The sequence below is a fragment of the Arachis stenosperma genome, chromosome 3, assembly GCF_014773155.1.
Source record: "Arachis stenosperma cultivar V10309 chromosome 3, arast.V10309.gnm1.PFL2, whole genome shotgun sequence".
Taxonomy (NCBI): Eukaryota; Viridiplantae; Streptophyta; class Magnoliopsida; order Fabales; family Fabaceae; genus Arachis; species Arachis stenosperma.
In genome coordinates this window covers 95,998,404-96,018,544 of record NC_080379.1, presented here as the reverse complement: position 1 = coordinate 96,018,544, position 20,141 = coordinate 95,998,404, and the positions used below count along the sequence as shown (strand labels likewise).

At 36.6% G+C, this 20,141-nt stretch overlaps 2 non-coding genes across 2 annotated transcripts; both read left to right on the top strand.

The window, feature by feature from the left end:
• Positions 1–2,047: 2,047 nt before the first annotated feature.
• Positions 2,048–2,155, top strand: LOC130972663 (small nucleolar RNA R71). Its single transcript, XR_009083827.1, has one exon. It is a non-coding gene; the product is annotated as a small nucleolar RNA R71 (small nucleolar RNA).
• Positions 2,156–8,824: 6,669 nt separating this feature from the next.
• LOC130971191 (small nucleolar RNA R71) lies at positions 8,825–8,928 on the top strand. Its single transcript, XR_009082424.1, has one exon. It is a non-coding gene; the product is annotated as a small nucleolar RNA R71 (small nucleolar RNA).
• The last annotated feature ends 11,213 nt before the right edge of the window (positions 8,929–20,141 follow it).

Genomic DNA, 20,141 nt, shown 5'->3' with positions numbered 1-20,141 from the left:
CGGGCTGGTGCCCATTCCTGGCGTTTAACGCCAGGTTCTTGCCCTTTTCTGGCGTTTAACGCCAGTCTAGTGCCCCTTTCTGGCGTTAAACGCCCAGAATGGTGCCAGACTGGGCGTTAAACGCCCAATTGCTAGCCTCACTGGCGTTTAAACGCCAGTGGGTTCTTCCTCCAGGGTGTGCTATTTTTCTTCCTGTTTTTCATTCTGTTTTTGCTTTTTCAATTGATTTTGTGTCTTCTTATGATCATCAACCTACAAAAAACATAAAATAACAAAGAGAACTAGATAACATATAACATTGGGTTGCCTCCCAACAAGCGCTTCTTTAATGTCAGTAGCTTGACAGATGGCTCTCATGGAGCCTCACATTTTCTCAGAGCAATGTTGGAACCTCCCAACACCAAACTTAGAGTTTGAATGTGGGGGTTCAACACCAAACTTAGAGTTTGGTTGTGGCCTCCCAACACCAAACTTAGAGTTTGACTGTGGGGGCTCTGTTTGACTCTGATTTGAGAGAAGCTCTTCATGCTTCCTCTCCATGATGACAGAGGGATATCCTTGAGCCTTAAACACCAAGGATTCTTCATTCACTTGAATGATCAGTTCACCTCCATCAACATCAATCACAGCCTTTGCTGTGGCTAGGAAGGGTCTGCCAAGGATGATGGTTTCATCCATGCACTTTCCAGTCTCTAGGACTATGAAATCCGCAGGGATGTAATGGTTTTCAATCTTCACCAAAACATCCTCTACAAGTCCATGAGCTTGTTTTCTTGAGTTGTCTGCCATCTCTAATGAGATTCTTGCAGCTTGCACTTCAAAGATCCCTAGCTTCTCCATTACAGAGAGAGGCATGAGGTTTACACTTGACCCTAAGTCACACAGAGCCTTCTTGAAGGTTATAGTGCCTATGGTACAAGGTATTGAAAACTTCCCAGGATCTTGTCTCTTTTGAGGTAATTTCTGCCTAGACAAGTCATCCAGTTTTTTGGTGAGCAAAGGAGGTTCATTCTCCCAAGTCTCATTTCCAAATAACTTGTCATTTAGCTTCATGATTGCTCCAAGGTATTTAGCAACTTGCTCTTCAGTGACATACTCATCCTCTTCAGAGGAAGAATACTCATCAGAGCTCATGAAAGGCAGAAGTAAGTCCAATGGAATCTCTATGGTCTCATTTTGAGCCTTAGATTCCCATGGTTCCTCATTGGGAAACTCATTGGAGGCCACGCCCACTGAGGTCTTCCTCAGTGGCGTTCACTTCCTCTCCTTCCTCTCCAAATTCGGCCATGTTAATGGCCTTGCACTCTCCTTTTGGATTTTCTTCTGTGTTGCTTGGGAGAGTACTAGGAGGGAGTTCAGTAACTTTCTTGCTCAGCTGTCCCACTTGTGCCTCCAAATTCCTAATGGAGGACCTTGTTTCAGTCATGAAACTTTGAGTGGTTTTGATTAGATCAGAGACCATAGTTGCTAAGTCAGAGGGGTTCTGCTTAGAATTCTCTGTCTGTTGCTGAGAAGATGATGGAAAAGGCTTGCCATTGCTAAACCTGTTTCTTCCACCATTATTGTTGTTGAAACCTTGTTGAGGTCTTTCTTGATTCTTCCATGAGAAATTTGGGTGATTTCTCCATGAAGAATTATAGGTGTTTCCATAGGGTTCTCCTAGGTAATTCACCTCTTCCATTGAAGGGTTCTCAGGATCATAGGCTTCTTCTTTAGATGAAGCATCCTTAGTACTGCTTGGTGCACTTTGCATTTCAGACAGACTTTGAGAAATCAAATTGACTTGTTGAGTCAATATCTTGTTCTGAGCCAAAATGGTATTCAGAGTATCAATCTCAAGAACTCCTTTCTTCTGATTGGTCCCATTGTTCACAGGATTCCTTTCAGAAGTGTACATGAATTGGTTATTTGCAACCATTTCAATTAGCTCTTGAGCTTCTGTAGGCGTCTTCTTCAAATGAAGAGATCCTCCAGCAGAACTATCCAAAGACATCTTGGATAGTTCAGAGAGACCATCATAGAAAATGCCTATGATGCTCCATTCAGAAAGCATGTCAGAAGGACATTTTCTGATCAATTGTTTGTATCTTTCCCAAGCTTCATAGAGGGATTCTCCATCCTTCTGTCTGAAGGTTTGGACTTCCACTCTAAGCTTACTCAATTTTTGAGGTGGAAAGAACTTTGCCAAGAAGGCATTGACTAGCTTTTCCCATGAGTCCAGGCTTTCTTTAGGTTGTGAGTCCAACCATGTCCTAGCTCTATCTCTTACAGCAAAAGGGAATAGCATAAGTCTGTAGACCTCAGGGTCTACCCCATTAGTCTTGACAGTGTCACAGATTTGCAAGAATTCAGCTAAAAATTGATGAGGATCTTCCAATGGAAGTCCATGAAACTTGCAATTCTGTTGCATTAGAGAAACTAATTGAGGCTTAAGCTCAAAGTTGTTTGCTCCAATGGCAGGGATAGAGATGCTTCTCCTATAGAAGTCGGGAGTAGGTGCAGTAAAGTCACCCAGCACCTTCCTTGCATTGTTTGCATTGTTGTTGTTTTCGGCTGCCATGGGTTCTTCTTCTTTGAAGATTTCTGTTAGGTCCTCTACAGAGAGTTGTGCCTTAGCTTCTCTTAGCTTTCGCTTCAAGGTCCTTTTAGGTTTAGGGTCAGCTTCAACAAGAATGCCTTTGTCTCTGCTCCTGCTCATATGAAAGAGAAGAGAACAAGAAAATGTGGAATCCTCTATGTCACAGTATAGAGATTCCTTGAGGTGTCAGAGGAAAAGAAAAATAGAAGACAGAGGTAGAAAATTCGAACTTATCAAAGAAGATGGAGTTCGAATTTTGCATTAAGGAATAGTGTTAGTCCATAAATAGAAGGATGTGAGAAGAAGGGAAGTAATATTCGAAAATCAAGTGAAATATTTTGAAAAACACTAATTAGTTTTCGAAAATAAGAGTGGGAAAGAAATCAAGTGATTTTTGAAAAAGATTTTGAAATTAGAAGTCAAAAAGATTTGATTAAAAAATATTTTGAAAAAGATGAGGTTAAGAAGATATGATTGAAAAGTTATGCTTTTAAAAAGATGTGATTGAGAAGATATGATTTGAAAAACATTTTAAAAAGATTTGATTTTAAAAATTAATGACTTGCCTATCAAGAAAAGATATGATTCAAACATTAAACCTCTCTCAACAGAAAAGGCAACATACTTGGAATGTTCAATCAAATCATTAATTGTTAGCAAGTATCTTTGAAAAAGGAAAGAAATTGATTTTGAAAACATTTGATTGAAAAGATATGATTTGAAAAAGATTTGATTTAGAAAAACTTTGAAAACTTGAAAAAAAATTGATTTGAAAACAAAATCCTCCCCCTTGTGCCATCCTGGCGTTAAACGCCCAGAATGGTGCACATTCTGGCGTTTAACGCCCAAAACTATACCCTTTTGGGCGTTAAACGCCCAACCAGGTACCCTGGCTGGCGTTTAAACGCCAGTCTGTCCTTCTTCACTGGGCGTTTTGAATGCCCAGCTTTTTCTGCGTAATTCCTCTGCTGCATGTTCTGAATCTTCAATTCTCTGTATTATTGACTTGAAAAGACACAAATTAAAAATATTTTTGGATTTTTTAATAATCAAAATGCAACTAAAATCAAATAACAATGCATGCAAGACACCAAACTTAGCAGTTTGTATACTACTGACACTAATGAGAATGCATATGAGACACACAAAACACTCAAGTCCAGAGAATTCAAAGATCAGAGTAAGAAATAATCAAGAATTACTTGAAGATCCTTAAGACACATGAATGAATGCATGCAATTGACACCAAACTTAAGATGAGACACTAGACTCAAACAAGAAACATAAAATATTTTTGGTTTTTATGATTTTGTAATTTTTTTGTGCTTTTTTCGAAAATTATATGAAAAGAAAATAAAGGTATCAAAATTCTTAATGAGAATTCCAGGAATCATGCAATGTTAGTCTAAAGCTTCAGTCTAAAGGAATTAGACATGGCTAGCCAAGCTTCAGCAGGACATTGCATTCAAGAGCTAAATTGATGAAGATCAATCAGCTTTGGTGATGATAAGAACATCACCTTGAAACACTAGAATTCATTCTTAAGAACTCTGAAGAAAAAATACCTAATCTAAGCAACAAGATGAACCGTCAGTTGTCCATACACAAAACAATCCCCGGCAACGGCGCCAAAAACTTGGTGCGCGAAATTGTGATTCACTACACAACTTTGCACAACTAACCAGCAAGTGCACTGGGTCGTCCAAGTAATAAACCTTACGCGAGTAAGGGTCGATCCCACGGAGATTGTTGGTATGAAGCAAGCTATGGTCACCTTGTAAATCTTAGTCAGGCAGACTCAAATGGGTATAGTGATATACGAATAAAGCATAAAGATAAAGATAGAGGTACTTATGTAATTCATTGGTAGGAACTTCAGATAAGCGTATGAAGATGCCTTCCCTTCCGTCTCTCTGCTTTCCTACTGTCTTCATCCAATCCTTCTTACTCCTTTCCATGGCAAGCTTATGCAAGGGTTTCACCGTTGTCAGTGGCTACCTCCCATCCTCTCAGTGAAAATGTTCCTATGCTCTGTCACAGCATATGGCTAATCAGCTGTCGGTTCTCGGTCAGGCCGGAATAGAATCCAGTGATTCTTTTGCGTCTGTCACTAACGCCCCGCCTGCTAGGAGTTTGAAGCACGTCACAGTCATTCAATCATTGAATCCTACTCAGAATACCACAGACAAGGTTAGACCTTCCGGATTCTCTTGAATGCCGCCATCAGTTCTTGCCTATACCACGAAGATTCTGATCTCACGGAATGGCCGGCTCGTTTGTCAGGCGAGCACTCGGTTGTCAGGCGATCAACCATGCATCGTGTATCAGGAATCCAAGAGATATTCACTAGAGCCTTGATTGCTTGTAGAACAAAAGTGGTTGTCAGTCACCTTGTTCATAGGTAAGAATGATGATGAGTGTCACGGATCATCACATTCATCAAGTTGAAGAACAAGTGATATCTTGGACAAAGAACAAGCGGAATTGAATAGAAAAACAATAGTAATTGTATTAATACTCGAGGTACAGCAGAGCTCCACACCTTAATCTATGGTGTGTAGAAACTCCACCGTTGAAAATACATAAGAACAAGGTCTAGGCATGGCCGAATGGCCAGCCTCCCCCAAAGAGGGTTTAATCATCAAAGTATGATCAAAAGATGATCTAGAGATCTAAAGTGATCAAAAGATATCTAATACAATAGCAAAAGGTCCTACTTATAGAAAACTAGTAGCCTAGGGTGTACAGAGATGAGTAAATGACATAAAAATCCACTTCCGGGCCCACTTGGTGTGTGCTTGGGCTGAGCAATGAAGCAATTTCGTGTAGAGACTCTTCTTGGAGTTAAACGCCAGCTTTTATGCCAGTTTGGGCGTTTAACTCCCATTTAGGTGCCAGTTCCGGCGTTTAACGCTGGAATTTCTGAGGGTGACTTTGAACGCCGGTTTGGGCCATCAAATCTTGGGCAAAGTATGAACTATCATATATTGCTGGAAAGCCCAGGATGTCTACTTTTCAACGCCGTTGAGAGCGCGCCAATTGGGCTTCTGTAGCTCCAGAAAATCCACTTCGAGTGCAGGGAGGTCAGAATCCAACAGCATCTGCAGTCCTTTTCAGTCTCTGGATCAGATTTTTGCTCAGGTCCCTCAATTTCAGGCAGAAAATACCTGAAATCACAGAAAAACACACAAACTCATAGTAAAGTCCAGAAAAGTGAATTTTAACTAAAAACTAATAAAAATATACTAAGAACTTAACTAAAACTACTAAAAACATACTAAAAACAATGCCAAAAAGGGTACAAATTATCCGCTCATCACTAGCATGCAATTTTTATCAAATACAAAGGGTGTATCAGAGACAAGCAAGTTACTCAAAGGTTTGGCTATTTTAGAAAAGTCTCTAATAAACCTTCTGTAAAAGCCAGCGTGTCCCAAAAAACTCCTAACTGCCTTGACATTACTTGGTGGAGGTAGTTTTTCAATGAGTTCCACCTTAGCTCTGTCCACCTCAATGCCTCTATTAGAGACTTTGTGGCCAAGGACTATTCCTTCTGTGACCATGAAATGACACTTTTCCCAGTTTAATTCTAGGTTGGTCTCTTGGCATCTCTTAAGCACCAAGGCAAGGTGGTGTAGGTAGCTAGGAAAAGAATCTCCAAACACAGAAAAATCATCCATGAAGACTTCAATGAATTTTTCAATCATGTCCGAAAAGATGGACAGCATGCACCTTTGGAAAGTGGCAGGTGCATTGCACAATCCAAAGGGCATGCGTCTATAAGCAAAAACTCCATATGGACAAACAAATGATGTTTTCTCTTGATCTCTTGGATCAACTACTATCTGATTATAGCCTGAGTATCCATCCAGAAAGCAATAGTAAGCATGTCCTGCAAGCCTTTCAAGCATCTGATCCATAAATGGGAGTGGGAAATGATCTTTTCTGGTGGCTTCATTGAGCTTCCTGTAGTCTATGCACATCCTCCACCCAGTGACAGTTCTTGTGGGTATGAGTTCGTTCCTCTCATTTGGCACCACAGTTATGCCACCTTTCTTGGGAACTACATGGATGGGACTAACCCATGGGCTATCAGAAATGGGGTAGATTACCCCTGCCTGCCATAACTTCATGACCTCCTTTTGTACCACTTCTTTCATGACGGGATTTAATCTTCTCTGAGCTTGAATGGAGGGTCTAGCATCCTCTTCTAACAAGATCTTATGCATGCATATGGATGAACTTATCCCCTTCAAATCAGCTAGGGTCCATCCAATGGCATCTTGATGAGTTTGTAGCACCTTGATCAATTCTTCTTCCTGTTCTTGGCTCAGGGCAGAGCTAATGATAACAGGATGGCTCTCATCACTACCCAAGTATGCATACTTGAGATTAGGGGGCAATGCTTTGAGCTCAGGTTTTGGTGCTTCCTTCTCTTTTTTCACTCTCTCTGGCATGCTTAGCATGGTTGTTTCAGCAGCCTTGATGTCACTAACTTCAATATCCTTGGTGAACTCCTCCTCTGCCACTTCCTTTGTTGTTTCCTCAAAGGTTTCTTGTACTGCAATGTCCACTACATCCACCCTCATGCATTCCTTTAGTGATTCTGATGGATAGCTCATTGCCTTGAATACGTTAAACACCAATTGCTCATCATGTAATCTAAGAGTGAGTTCACCCTTTTGGACATCTATGATGGCTCCAGCAGTAGCCAAGAAGGGTCTTCCCAGGATTATCGAAGCTTTGGCTTCTTCCTCCATATCTAACACCACAAAATCGGCAGGAAATATAAAATCTCCCACTTTCACCAACAAATCCTCAACTATCCCATGAGGGAATTTAAAAGTTCGATCTGCCAATTGGAGGGCCATTCTTGTTGGTTTGGCTTCCTCAATCTTCATTCTTCTCATCATTGTTAGAGACATCAAATTGATACTGGCCCCTAAGTCACACAAGGCCTTCTCCACCATGACTTCTCCTATGATGCAGGGGATTTGGAAACTGCCTGGATCCTTCAATTTTTGAGGCAATTTGTGTTGAATGATGGCACTGCATTCTTCAGTCAACAACACAGTTTCCTCATTTCTCCAGCTTCTCTTCTTGGTCATTAATTCCTTTAAGAATTTTGCATAGAGTGGCATTTGCTCTATTGCCTCAGCAAACGTAATGTTGATTTGAAGCTTCTTGAAAATCTCCAAGAATCTGGAGAATTGGCTATCCTTTTCACTTTTCATCAAACGTTGAGGATATGGTGCTTTGGGTATATAAGGCTTCAGGACCTCTTTTTCTTTTTCTTTTGTTGCAGACGGTGTAAAAGATTGTCCTTGTTCCTTGTCTCTCACATTTTCCTTCGCTTCATCCTCTGTGGTTTCCCTTGAGATCTCCTTTAGCTTCTTTCCACTTCTGAGGGTTATGGCCTTACATTCTTCCCTTGCAATAGCCTTGGCAGCATGAGAAACGCTTGGCCCAGGGTTGTGCTTAGACAAATACCCAATTTGACTTTCTAGCTTCTGGATGGCAGCTCCTTGGTTTTGCAAGTTAGAATTTACTTCTTCCTTAAAGGCTTTCAATTCGGTTATGTCTTGACCCATGGTCGCAAGCATTCTTTCTATCCTGTTTAATTGATCTTGAAATTGTTGGTTCGGATTAGGTTGGGCAGGCTGACTATTTTGGCCATGATATGGTGGTTGGGAGTAGGTGTTTTGTGTGGCTTGGTATGATCTTTTGTTGGAGTTTTGATATGTGGAATTGTTATGTTGGTTGGGGTTGTAAGGTTTGTGGTTTTGTGGTTGGGTTTGCTGGTTTCCCCACCCAAAGTTTGGGTGGTTTTTCCAACCTGAGTTGTAAGTGTTGGAATGTGGATCATATGGTTGCCTTTGTTGATTTCCCACATACTTGGCCTCTTCCCAATCACCTCCTTCAGTGCTTGCCTCCTCTTGATCTTGTGTGTGTATTGCAGCCACTTGATTTGTTCCTAATTTCCTGGTGAGCTCTGCTAGTTGCTTGGCAAACACCTTGTTTTGGGCTAGAATTGTATCAACATGGTTCAGCTCCATGACTCCCTTAGTGTTGTGTCTCTCTGAAGCATAGTAGTACTCATTCTCAGCCACTGTCTCAATCACTTCAATGGCTTCTTCCACAGTCTTTTTTCTGTTCAATGAACCTCCTGATGAATGGTCTACAGCCTTCCTTGATTCATAAGAAAGTCCATCATAGAAAATATGCAATTGCACCCAGTCATGGAACATGTCTGGTGGGCATTTCCTTGTCAACTCCTTGAACCTCTCCCATGCCTCGTAGAGAGTTTCACCATCTTGTTGTCTAAAAGTCTGAACCTCAGATCGAAGCCTATTGACCTTTTGTGGGGGGTAGAAACGTGCCAGAAACTTGCTTTCCACCTCATCCCAGGTTGTTAGGCTTCCCCTTGGGAATGATTCCAGCCACTTAGCTGCCTTGTCCCTAAGTGAAAATGGGAACAAGAGCAGTTTATAGGCATCTTCCTGGACTCCATTGGACTTCACAGTGTCGCAAATTCTCAGGAATTTTGTGAGATGTTGGTTTGGATCTTCATTAGCACTCCCACCAAATGAACAATGATCCTCCACCAGTGATATTAGCTGTGGTTTGAGTTCAAAATTGTTGGCCTGAATGGGTGGTTTCTGAATGCTGCTACCACAATTCCCAGAGGTTGGGTTTATGTATGAACCAAGAACCCTTCTCTCAGGAATGGCATTGTTTCCATCAGCCCTCTCATGGTTGTGAGCTTCTCTATCCATGTTGAGATCTAGAGCTTCCTCAAAATTGTCCTCAGATTCTCCTTCAGATTCTTCTTCTCTCAGTACTCTCTTCCCTCTTGCTTCCCTTCTAAGTTTATGAAGGGTCCTCTCTGGTTCGGTATATGGAGGAGTTGATGTCTCTCTTCTCCTACCTGTCATACAAGAACACAACACAGGCAACAAACAAGTGAAATACTCTTGGTTAATGGAAGAGTATGGTTAGAGCAGTTGAAGAATTAATTCAAATAGTTAGTGGGTCAGTGAGTTAGTTGCTTGAATTTAAAGGCATAAAGAAAGAAAGCAAGTAACAGAGTGCAGAAATTAAAATTCAACAAGTAACTTGAACTGAATTAACAAAACAAGAAAAATGCTCAATCTAGTTAACTTCCAATTTGAGAATTGTCAATCGAAAACCAATCCCCGGCAACGGCGCCATAAACTTGATATTGCTATAAACTTGATAGCTACGATTTTAGGAAATTGCACGATTGGCAAAAATTCCTTCCGGCAAGTGCACCGGTTATCGTCAAGTAAAAACTCACAATAGAGTGAGGTCGAATCCCACAAGGATTGGTTGAGTGAGCAATTCGGATTAGAAGTGTGTTCTAGTTGAGCGGGATCAAGATTTAGATGAGAATTGCGGAATGTAAAATTGGCGGGAAACGTAAATGGCAAGAAATTAAAAGTGCAGAATCTTAAATTGCATGAATTAAAGAGCGAGAAGCTAAATTGCTGGAATTAAAAGGGGATCTGGGTGATTGCATGAATTTAATTGCAGAATGTAAAGAGAAAGTGGTAGATCAGAAATGGGGAATTCATTGGGTTTCAGGAGATATTGAGATCTCCGAATCAAAACATTTTTATCCCTTCCTCAACCAATGCATTCATTGAATTTTGCTTGGCAATCTTATATGATTGGATCCCAATCCCTTGGTTCACCAATTCTCTCTAAAAACAAACAAATTCCCAATCCCTTGGTTTAAATGTTCATAAGAAGAGATAATGCTCGATCTCTGATTATACCACACAGTTTCATGAACCACAATTTGGTAGGATTACATGTCACAATATCCATCCAAACCCCAATCCAATTCACTGTGAGAAAGCTTCTCTAGCATGAATCCTCCATTCCTTTCCCAAGGTTCCGAAGGATTCCAATTATGGATAGTTTCTTTCCCAAGACAACTAACCATTGGAATTAGATCGAGAAGCTTTCTAACAAAATTTAAGAGAAAAGATTGAAGAAGAAGATAAAAACTATTATTGATTCATTGAATTACAATAGAGCTCCCTAACCCAATGAAAGGGGTTTAGTGAGTCATAGCTCTGAATTCAATTCCAAAAGATGAAAACTAGAAAATTGATCCAAAAGTTCCCCGTGTGTAAAAAAAAATCTCGCTAACTTAAATTCTATCCTATTTATACACTTTCTAAATTGAGCTTCTGTTGTGTTTCTTGGGCTTTGAGGCCTTTCCCTGATTTCCTTTTGCTTTGGGTTTATGATCCATAATCCTGATGAGGCTGCTGATCCAATTCTGCAACATTCATTGAGCCAACTTAGTGCTAATCAAGTAATGACACATGACTCAACAAATTAAACTTCCAGACTCCTCAATTCTTCAGGCCCAATCCCATAAACCATGATATTCAATTGGGTTTCATACCAGAGTATATTTAAGTTAATATTTGTGCTCAAATGCTAACTTAAACTGCAATATTCTTGGCCCAGAAACCTTTTCAATTAGTGGCGTTTAAGTTGCAGTTTAAGCTTAAACTGCAACTTAAACGTTGGACACTTCCAGGAGGTAAAATTGTCGAACACGTTTAAGCTTCAGTTTAAGGTTAAACTGAAGCTTAAACGTGGGAATGGAAGAAAGCAATCCTGGAGTGTGAAATGTCGAACACGTTTAAGCTCCAGTTTAAGCTTAAACTGGACCTTAAACGTGGAAATGAGGAAAGCAACCCCTGGAGGAAAATTGGGTCAAACACGTTTAAGCTCCAGTTTAAGCTTAAACTGGAGCTTAAACGTGGAATTGCAAAACGCAACCCTGGAGGAGAATGTTGAACACGTTTAAGCTCCAGTTTAAGGTTAAACTGGAGCTTAAACATGGAAATGGCTCCCTGGTGCTTTCAATTCTAGCGTTTAACTTCCAGTTTAAGGTTAAACTGGAGGTTAAACGCCACTTTTGATATTCAAGCTTCCTTTATTGATTTTGTTGCTTCCTTGCCTAGCCTCTTCTTCCCTGAAATCATCCAAACAACTGCATCAAAGTCTTGCAAAATTTCATGAGAAATCTTTCATTCATAGCATTCAAGTAATATATCTAAAAACTCATGAAATTTGCATCAAAATCATACTGTTTGGATGGTTTATTGCTTTGTTATTCATTTAACCATTCTTGGTTACTTTAAGCTCAAGAAAATGCATAAAACAACTAAAACTAACAGAAAAATGCTAGTGAAACTAGCCTAAGATGCCTTGGCATCAATATACAACCAACCAAAATAAAAGTGCACAATGCAAGAGTCAAAAGTACTAAGAAAATATCCACAAAAGCATAATAACAAGAAAACAACCAAAAGTCAGAAGTACTAGCAATTATCCCTAAAAGCATAATAACAAGAAAATAAAATAGATTGCAAAGTTGTTCAGAAGAGAGAATGTTACGCCCCAAAAGTCGCAAATCCTCCTCCACACGGGGCTCTGGCGGCTGGTAGACAATCATGTCCCAAACAGGCTCGGCATCGCCATCCTCATCATCTTCCTCCTCTATTGCGGGATTAGGTGAAGCTACATGAACTGGGCCAGGATCTCTCGCATCGAGCTTCACCACCAACCAGTTGAAACGCCTCACATTGAGGCGCTCATTGCGGCAGACCTCCTGTAGTAGCTCCTAGACCAACACATAAATAGGCCGGACGGAAGGTGTAGGTGCAGATGATGGCGGTGGTCTAGATGATGATGCTGACTCAGATGTCTTCCTCTTGTTTGTTCTCTTGTTTGCCAACCCCTCCCACTCCCCAAATGGCAAAAGTCTGTGGCCACTCGGGACTTGGAAGATGCGATCATCTGGTCTCCTCTCCACTCCGGCTGCTGTGGCCAAACTCCAAGATAACGGTAGCAACCATGCATTGGCGACGAAAAATTATTTGTGGCTAATCAGGGGATTGCATTTTCAATTTGCCACGATTTTAGAGCTATTAGCCACACTTTTAAACATCGTGGAGACCTTCAAACAACCACAATTTGTATAATATTGCACACGCATAATACCGTGGCTAAATAAAAATGATCAAATTGAAAAGTATAATTCTACCACACTTCATCCGTTGCTAATTGTGCAAGCCAGATTTTTCGGCCACAATTTTTTCCGTGGCTAATGTTGGGTTATTTAATCACGCTATTTTTGTGGCTAACTTGCACTGTTTTTCATATACCATTCGTGGCTAATTTGCTATGTTTTTTTCCGTAACTAAATTTTTTTATCGTTTTATAATATGTAGCCTTTGTTTTAGTTTGACTGTGGCTAATTGAACATTTTTATTAAATTAAAATTATATTTATGTATAAAACATTAATAACAAAAAATTAAACTTTTAAATATATAATATTTAACATTTTTCAATAAAAAATATAATAAAAATTCAGTATAATAATAATAATATCATTAATAATAATAATACGACAAGTCTAAACTTGTAATACAATAAGAAATAAGAAAAATTCTAACATAAATAAGAAAAATCCTAACTCTTCTAGAGTAAATATATTTAAAATTTCAACTATTATTTATTAAATACACTAACTAAATGTTTGACATATCACTGAATAGACTAGGCACTTCATCATCACCATATTTTGATAACAAAAATTTGTGTAGAGTTGCCAATTGGATTTTGGTTTCTTCATACCTATCTAGCTTTTTCTCTAATGTTTCAATCTGCTTCTCTAAATTTATCACATGCGACTGAGATACGTTGCTAGAGACTCCACCGGTTGTAAATCCAATAATACGTTTAGACTTGCCAAAACCTACTAGACATACAGCACTACTAAAACCTTGCACACACCCTACAGTTTCAGCACCAAAGACCTTTTCAATTGCATCATTTGGATGAGCTAACATTTTCGAAGAAACTCCTTCAGCAGTAGCACGTTCTTGTTCTTCAGGCAAATGCTCTAATATTTGGTCCTACATAAGAAAAAAAATTAGATTAGTATATACAAGGTTTTAATTTATAAAATTAAATTACACATTAAACTAAAACAAATAACATAATACACTTACTGCGAAATTGTGCCCACCATTTACATAATTTCCATTCTTCTTTACCAGAATTGACAGAATAACTTCACTCCAACATACAGGTCTTTCTAAGATTTTTTCTTATCATAATGCAATTGCATTGTCAATACTTATTTTAGAATAACTACAAATACAATAGTAAAAAAAAAAGTTAAAAATACCATTTCACTTGCTCTTTTGGCATTGCTTTCACTACCACCAGCATGTGATACTTGAAGTTTCTCTCAATTTTTTTCTATTTTGTAAGCATTGTTTCTAAAATTTATAAACACAAAAAATAAAGGTAATATTGTTATAAAAATAACAAGAATAAAATATAACAGTAATAAAACAAAAAATTAATATAACAATACTACTAAAAGAAAAACTAAGTTATTACCTTTGTTGTAGTGATGCACAAAGGCTGCCCATTCAATGGAAGGTATATTTGAATCAATCTTAGTTGTTATAATTTTTTTCTTTGTTTTACTAGGATAAAAATAAATATTCCATAATGAATATTTGTAGGCTTTCCATCGATCACCCAATATTCTTAATGCCCATTTAATACCAGCAGTATAATCAAACTCAAAATTTTCCTTCAAAATATTTATATACAAACTTAAAATTCATATTTAAAATATTATCATTAAATAATTGTATTTTTTCATAGTTATTACATCACAAAATTCAATTAAGGAATTGAGAGTTTCAAACATCCAAAATCAAACAGATAAAAAAATATGAATATTTAATCACACATATCTAGTGGATGTTAATCATGACAATAACTATACAAGTAAATAGAACATGAATATATAATCACACCTATCTAATGGTATTCATTTATCATGATAATATCCCCAATTGCAGTATCTTATACACTAATATATTCACTCCAACTTTTTTTTTAAAAAAATCAAGAGACACTTGTTAAGATTTCTAAAATAGCTTATTCATCCCTTTACTTATTTTTCTCAAAGCACTGTTTTCTAATATGATTTATAACAATCACTCAAATTAGAGCATATAACATTTTAAGTAAAAAATAAAAAATAAAAAACAAACCTAATAAGCAAAGAAACAAGCTAATTCTACACAAATTGGGCAAAAAAATTAATTTTTTTAGAGAATAATAGATACATAAAACATTGTATGTACATCTATAATTTCAACTATATAATATGAGAAAACAACCATAAATAGATATAGTATCACATATAAGTAGCATACAACCACTTAGAGCTACAATGAGTAATTTAATACAACAGAAAAAATTTTAAAATGTCTTGAGTATATATACTTACTTCAATGTAGTTTCACTGCTTTTTTTGTGTTGTCTTAAAGCATCTGATCCCATCTTTGAATTGAAATTGGACACAACATTGCTCTACGAGCCATTAAACCAAGAAACTATACCAATAAATTTGCACCATTATCTCGACCTTGTCCATGGCCATCAAGTTTCATCATGAGTTTTTCATCCTTTTTCAAATGCCAACCTTAAATGGCCGTTATTGTGCAAGTTGTGATTTCTCCAGTAGAAGTGTCTACAACCGAATGCAAAATTGAATAAAAGAAATAAACCAAATATTAGAACTAAAAAAATCATGTTAAAATTGAGAATTGCATATACCTTTGACATTCACAACTAAAGGGTCATTATGGTGATGTTTGGTAGGTGCAATTGGTTGATCTGTTATCACTGTATCATGCTCATTCGTTTTGTCTATATCCAAAAATCCAACATCGTCTTGGTTGAGACTTATTTCATCTAAATCCTCTGCAAATTCTTCATTGTTGTTGACAATCTGTGGTTGTCGTAGTTCTGCTAGAAGGACCTCTCCTGAACTATTACATTTTTGCTTTGTGAGGAAATCTGCCAAAAAAAACTAACGAATAACACCAAAATGAAGAAAGAAAAAGTCAGTATTTTGGGTTTGGAGAATGCTGTATCATATGATAGGCCTCATAATATAATGTGGTTAAAGAAAGTGCCTTCAGGTGCTATAGAGATTAAGAGTCAAAATACGACGTGAACAGGAGTGATAGAAATTACGTTGGACTCTTTCCGTGGTTACTTTAACTTTTCATCAAAAGGTACATTAAAAGTTGAACGCAATTTAAAATTTTAAATCTCGAAGATTCAGTCTAGTCATTGTTGTTTAGGTCATCTTTTTACTTTTTTACTTTTTTAATTTTAAAAATATTTTTTTCTATTCTACTTTTTATTATGTACTAAATATACTTTATATTAATTTATTTCTAATACAATAGTTATTTATTTATTTATTTTTTAATGGTCAAATATGATTAAAAATTTAAATTTAAATTTTAAGTCTGTATTATTTTTATCTTTAATTTTTGTTATAATAATAATAAATAACCAAAAAACTATTTTAATAAATATACTACCCTCACAATTCCTCACTTCATGTGGGTGATGATTCAAACAATGCACTATCATTTAATTATTTTTCTATTATGCACGAAACAATATAGTAAGAGTTATACATTAAGTCAGTTTTGTAAATGTTTTTACCTGAAAAATTTAATGTTTAATAAATTTTAATTACTAAGTCAGTTATTAAAATTTAATTTCATTAGAAAAATAAATTATCACATAAAATTGTTATAAAAAATTTTACAAATCAGTTTCTGTTGTTACTTAAAAAAATTAAAAACTTTTATATAAGTGAGTAATTACTCATTAATTTATTAGTATTAATTTTCTTATAAGTAAGACTGACAACTTAATTCAGATATGAATTTATGTGATGAATAATCTTGGATTTCAAATTAAACCAATTCAATAATTTTATTGAATTTCAAGGGTTATGTTCCATGCAGGAAGTATTCTACACTGCCAACTAATGGTGGACTTGCTCAATCGATGGCCATGAACATAAACATTATTGCATTGTCAACTATAAACAAACAATGAACTTTCCAGACAACAATAGATAGAATAATTAAGTATAAGTTTTGTCCAGTGTCCAATGTATAAATAAGAAGCCATACTATTGAAATTTTGAAAATTCTTAACAAGATGTAGATAATTTCATTTAAATACCTGACGTGAGTAATGTTCAGCATCCCTTTTCATGGCGGCCATTATCACTTCTCTTTTACAGTTCTTCCTGAAATTAGAATGGTAGAATATAATTGCAAGCGCTGACTGAAACGAACGAAGACAACCAAATATCAAAAAGTACTACTATTGCATTGATCATTATCGAAATTAAATGAAAAAAAAAAGTAGAAAATAGTTCGCTAAGAGTGAAGAAAATTTTGATAAATTTGACATAATTTATGTATCATTTAAGTGCTGTATTGGGCTAGCCAACCACATTTATCAGTGCTTGTATTTTTTTCAATTAAAACTACTACATATTATAATATAACTTTACCTGCAGTTTAAGGAAGCTTGTTTTCATTATCCATCCTACTAGAGTTGACTCCCTCTAACACAACTAGAAAATTGTTTAATACAGACAGATTTGGTCTATATTACAAACGAATTTTTAGTTACCGACGAAATTACCGACGGATTTTGTCCCTCTGTTAAAGTCTTGTCGAAAATTATTTTTCGTCGATAAATTACCGACAGATTTTTACTAGTTACCGACAGATTTTTCCTTTGTAAATTTTTCCCTCTATTTCCCTGAGCGTCAAACTTTCCGATAGATTTTTCGTCTGTAACTAGAGACAGATTTTTTGACGGATTTTTCGTCGGTAATTGGCAACGAATTTTCCGACAGATTTTCTGTCGGTAATTGGAACCTTGAAAAACCATTCCAAACTCTGAATACAGACAAAAAATCTGTCTATAAATACATCAGTAAGGTAAAATACTTTTTTTTTAGATTTTTCCATTGCAAAATAAACCTGTTTTCATACAAAATAAATATAAATTTAATAAATCCAAATTTTTATCTAATTTGTATTCGAATATTTATAATATTTCAAGAAATAAACAAACTCATCGTATTATCAAACTAAAAGAAAAGTACTATAAACAAGCAATTCAATATAATTTAAAACATAAACAAAGTGTATTGATAAAACTATACTAAAATTATCAGCTATAGTCCATTAGTCCTAGTGTCATCTTCATCCCCATCATCATCATAGTCCTCCAAAAAAATTCATCATCATCATCATCAATAAAAAAGTGGCTCTGCACATAAAAAGGATACTATGATATAAGAAAATAATCTTGTTGATAATAATATTTAAGACAAGAAAATAACCTATTTTATTTTTGGAATAATTTATATGATTTATAGGTACTAATATTGCTATTTATACTAGGCATGAACACAAAACAACAAGATATAAGTAACCAATTGTGGTGGTGAAAATTTGGGATCGGACCTGATGAGTGAGATAGTGGTCTGGATGGTTGCCCAAGAAGAAATGCTCCACTAGCTCACTAACTGATTCATCAGGATCAGGTGGTACATTCCTAACAAGTATCTGCACAAGAGTAATTTCTTCAAGAGCGCTGTGACTTTTGAAATAAAAACAAACAGGATACACTTTTTGAGTATAAATTTTGAATTAGGAGTTAAACAATCTTAGTACATAAATCCTTATCCAAAAGCGTTGTTACTGTGATTATAAACATATCACAAGTCATGAGAACATGATCTTACTATGAACTGATCAGGACGGCGTCGTTCTGAAGCAAGAAAACGTAACCTCATTATTGCAATAATTTGATACTTCCTTTTCAAGATATAGCATGTCCAAACGGTAAAAGCATATGCCATTACCAAATGGGTCCAAAATCTGTAATACATTTAAAACGTTATTTGTGTGTAAAAATTAACTTCAATTACCATAAGCTTCTTCTATAACAAAGAAAAAATACCAATACAAGATTTGCTTACCTGTTTGATCCTAATGGAATGTTTGAAATGGAAAGCTTATCTATGCTACTATAAACCAAATTTGAACGCTTCAAGGTGTCGTTGGTGAAGAAAGAGCATCACCGCACCGGACAACAAGTATAAGAGTTCAAGACCTTTTTGGCGTCTTTTTTGTAAACTGCATAGAAAAGTTCTAGCAGTCTCTCTCGAGTAAAAGATTTTATCTCCCTGATAAACCACTATTTTATGGTTTATATTGTATTTAATTGAGTGATTTTATCAAGCTTTTTATCCACTTATTCATAGGATTTGCATGATTTTACAATTCCTTCCTAGTTTAATTCTATGATTGAAAACATGCTTCTTTGGTCTTAATTTAGCTAATCTTAATCCTCTCTTATTACCATTCGATGCCTTGATCTGTGTGTTAAGTGTTTCAGGCTTCATAGGGCAGGAATGACTTAGAGAATGAAGAGGAAGCGTGCAAAAATGGAAGGAACACAAGGAATTGAGGAGATGGCCAGCGAAAAGTCACGTGGTCGCATGGCTCACGCGACCGCGCGAGATAGAAGGAATTACCGTGACGCGCTCGCGTGCTTGACGCGACCGCGCGGATTGGAAGCTGCACGAACGACGCGAAAGCGTGGACGACGCGCACGAGTGGTATGAGAAATGTTGAGTGACGCGAACGCGTGAACGATGTGGACGCATGACGTGCGCGATCTGCAGAATTACAGAAGTCGCTGGCACAGATTCCGGGCCGTATTTCAACCCAGTTTTCGGCCCAGAAATACAGATTAAAGTCAAGGAACATGTAGAGACTCAAAGATGGAATTCATATAAAATCATAATTCAATTTTAGGTTTTAGATGTAGTTTTTAGAGAGAGAGAGGTTCTCTCCTCTCTCTTAGGATTTAGGATTAGGATTCCTCTTAAAGGATTTAGGATTTCGACTCTTCATCAGGTTCAATATTCCTTTTACTTTATATTTCTCTTTTACTTCCAGATGCTTTAATGCTTGTATTACTTATGTTGCCTATTTGGCTTATGAACTTTTCATGTTAGGATTTTCTTAATTAATATAATTTGAGGTATTTCAGACTTATGATTGTTTTCTCTAATTTATGTTATTGATGATTGGGCTCTATCCAAATTATTTTCATTCAAGTAGATTTTATTCCCTTTTGGCTTTGGTTGATTAATTGGTAACTCTTGAATTGTCAAACTCAGCAGTGGTTGAAATTGGCAGATTCTAATTGATCTAGATCGCTCTAAAGCTAGTCTTCCCACAGGGATTGACTAGGACTTGAGGATCAAACTAATTAGTCCACTTGACTTTCCTTTGCTTTAGTAAAGGTTAACTAAGTGAGATTAAAATCCAATTCTCATCACGCCTGATAAGGATAACTAGGATAGGACTTCCAATTTCTCATATCTTGCCAAGAGTTTATTTTATAGTCATTTATTTATTTTTCTTGTCAATTAAATTACTTGTTCAACCCTTTTTAAAACCCCAAAAAGTGGAGGAAGCCCAAATTATTGAAGAAGAAGAGGAGGCAGTGGTTGAAGACTTAAGAGATGCTGAACCTCCATGGGAAAGTCAAGTTATAGAGCACCCTTCAAAGAC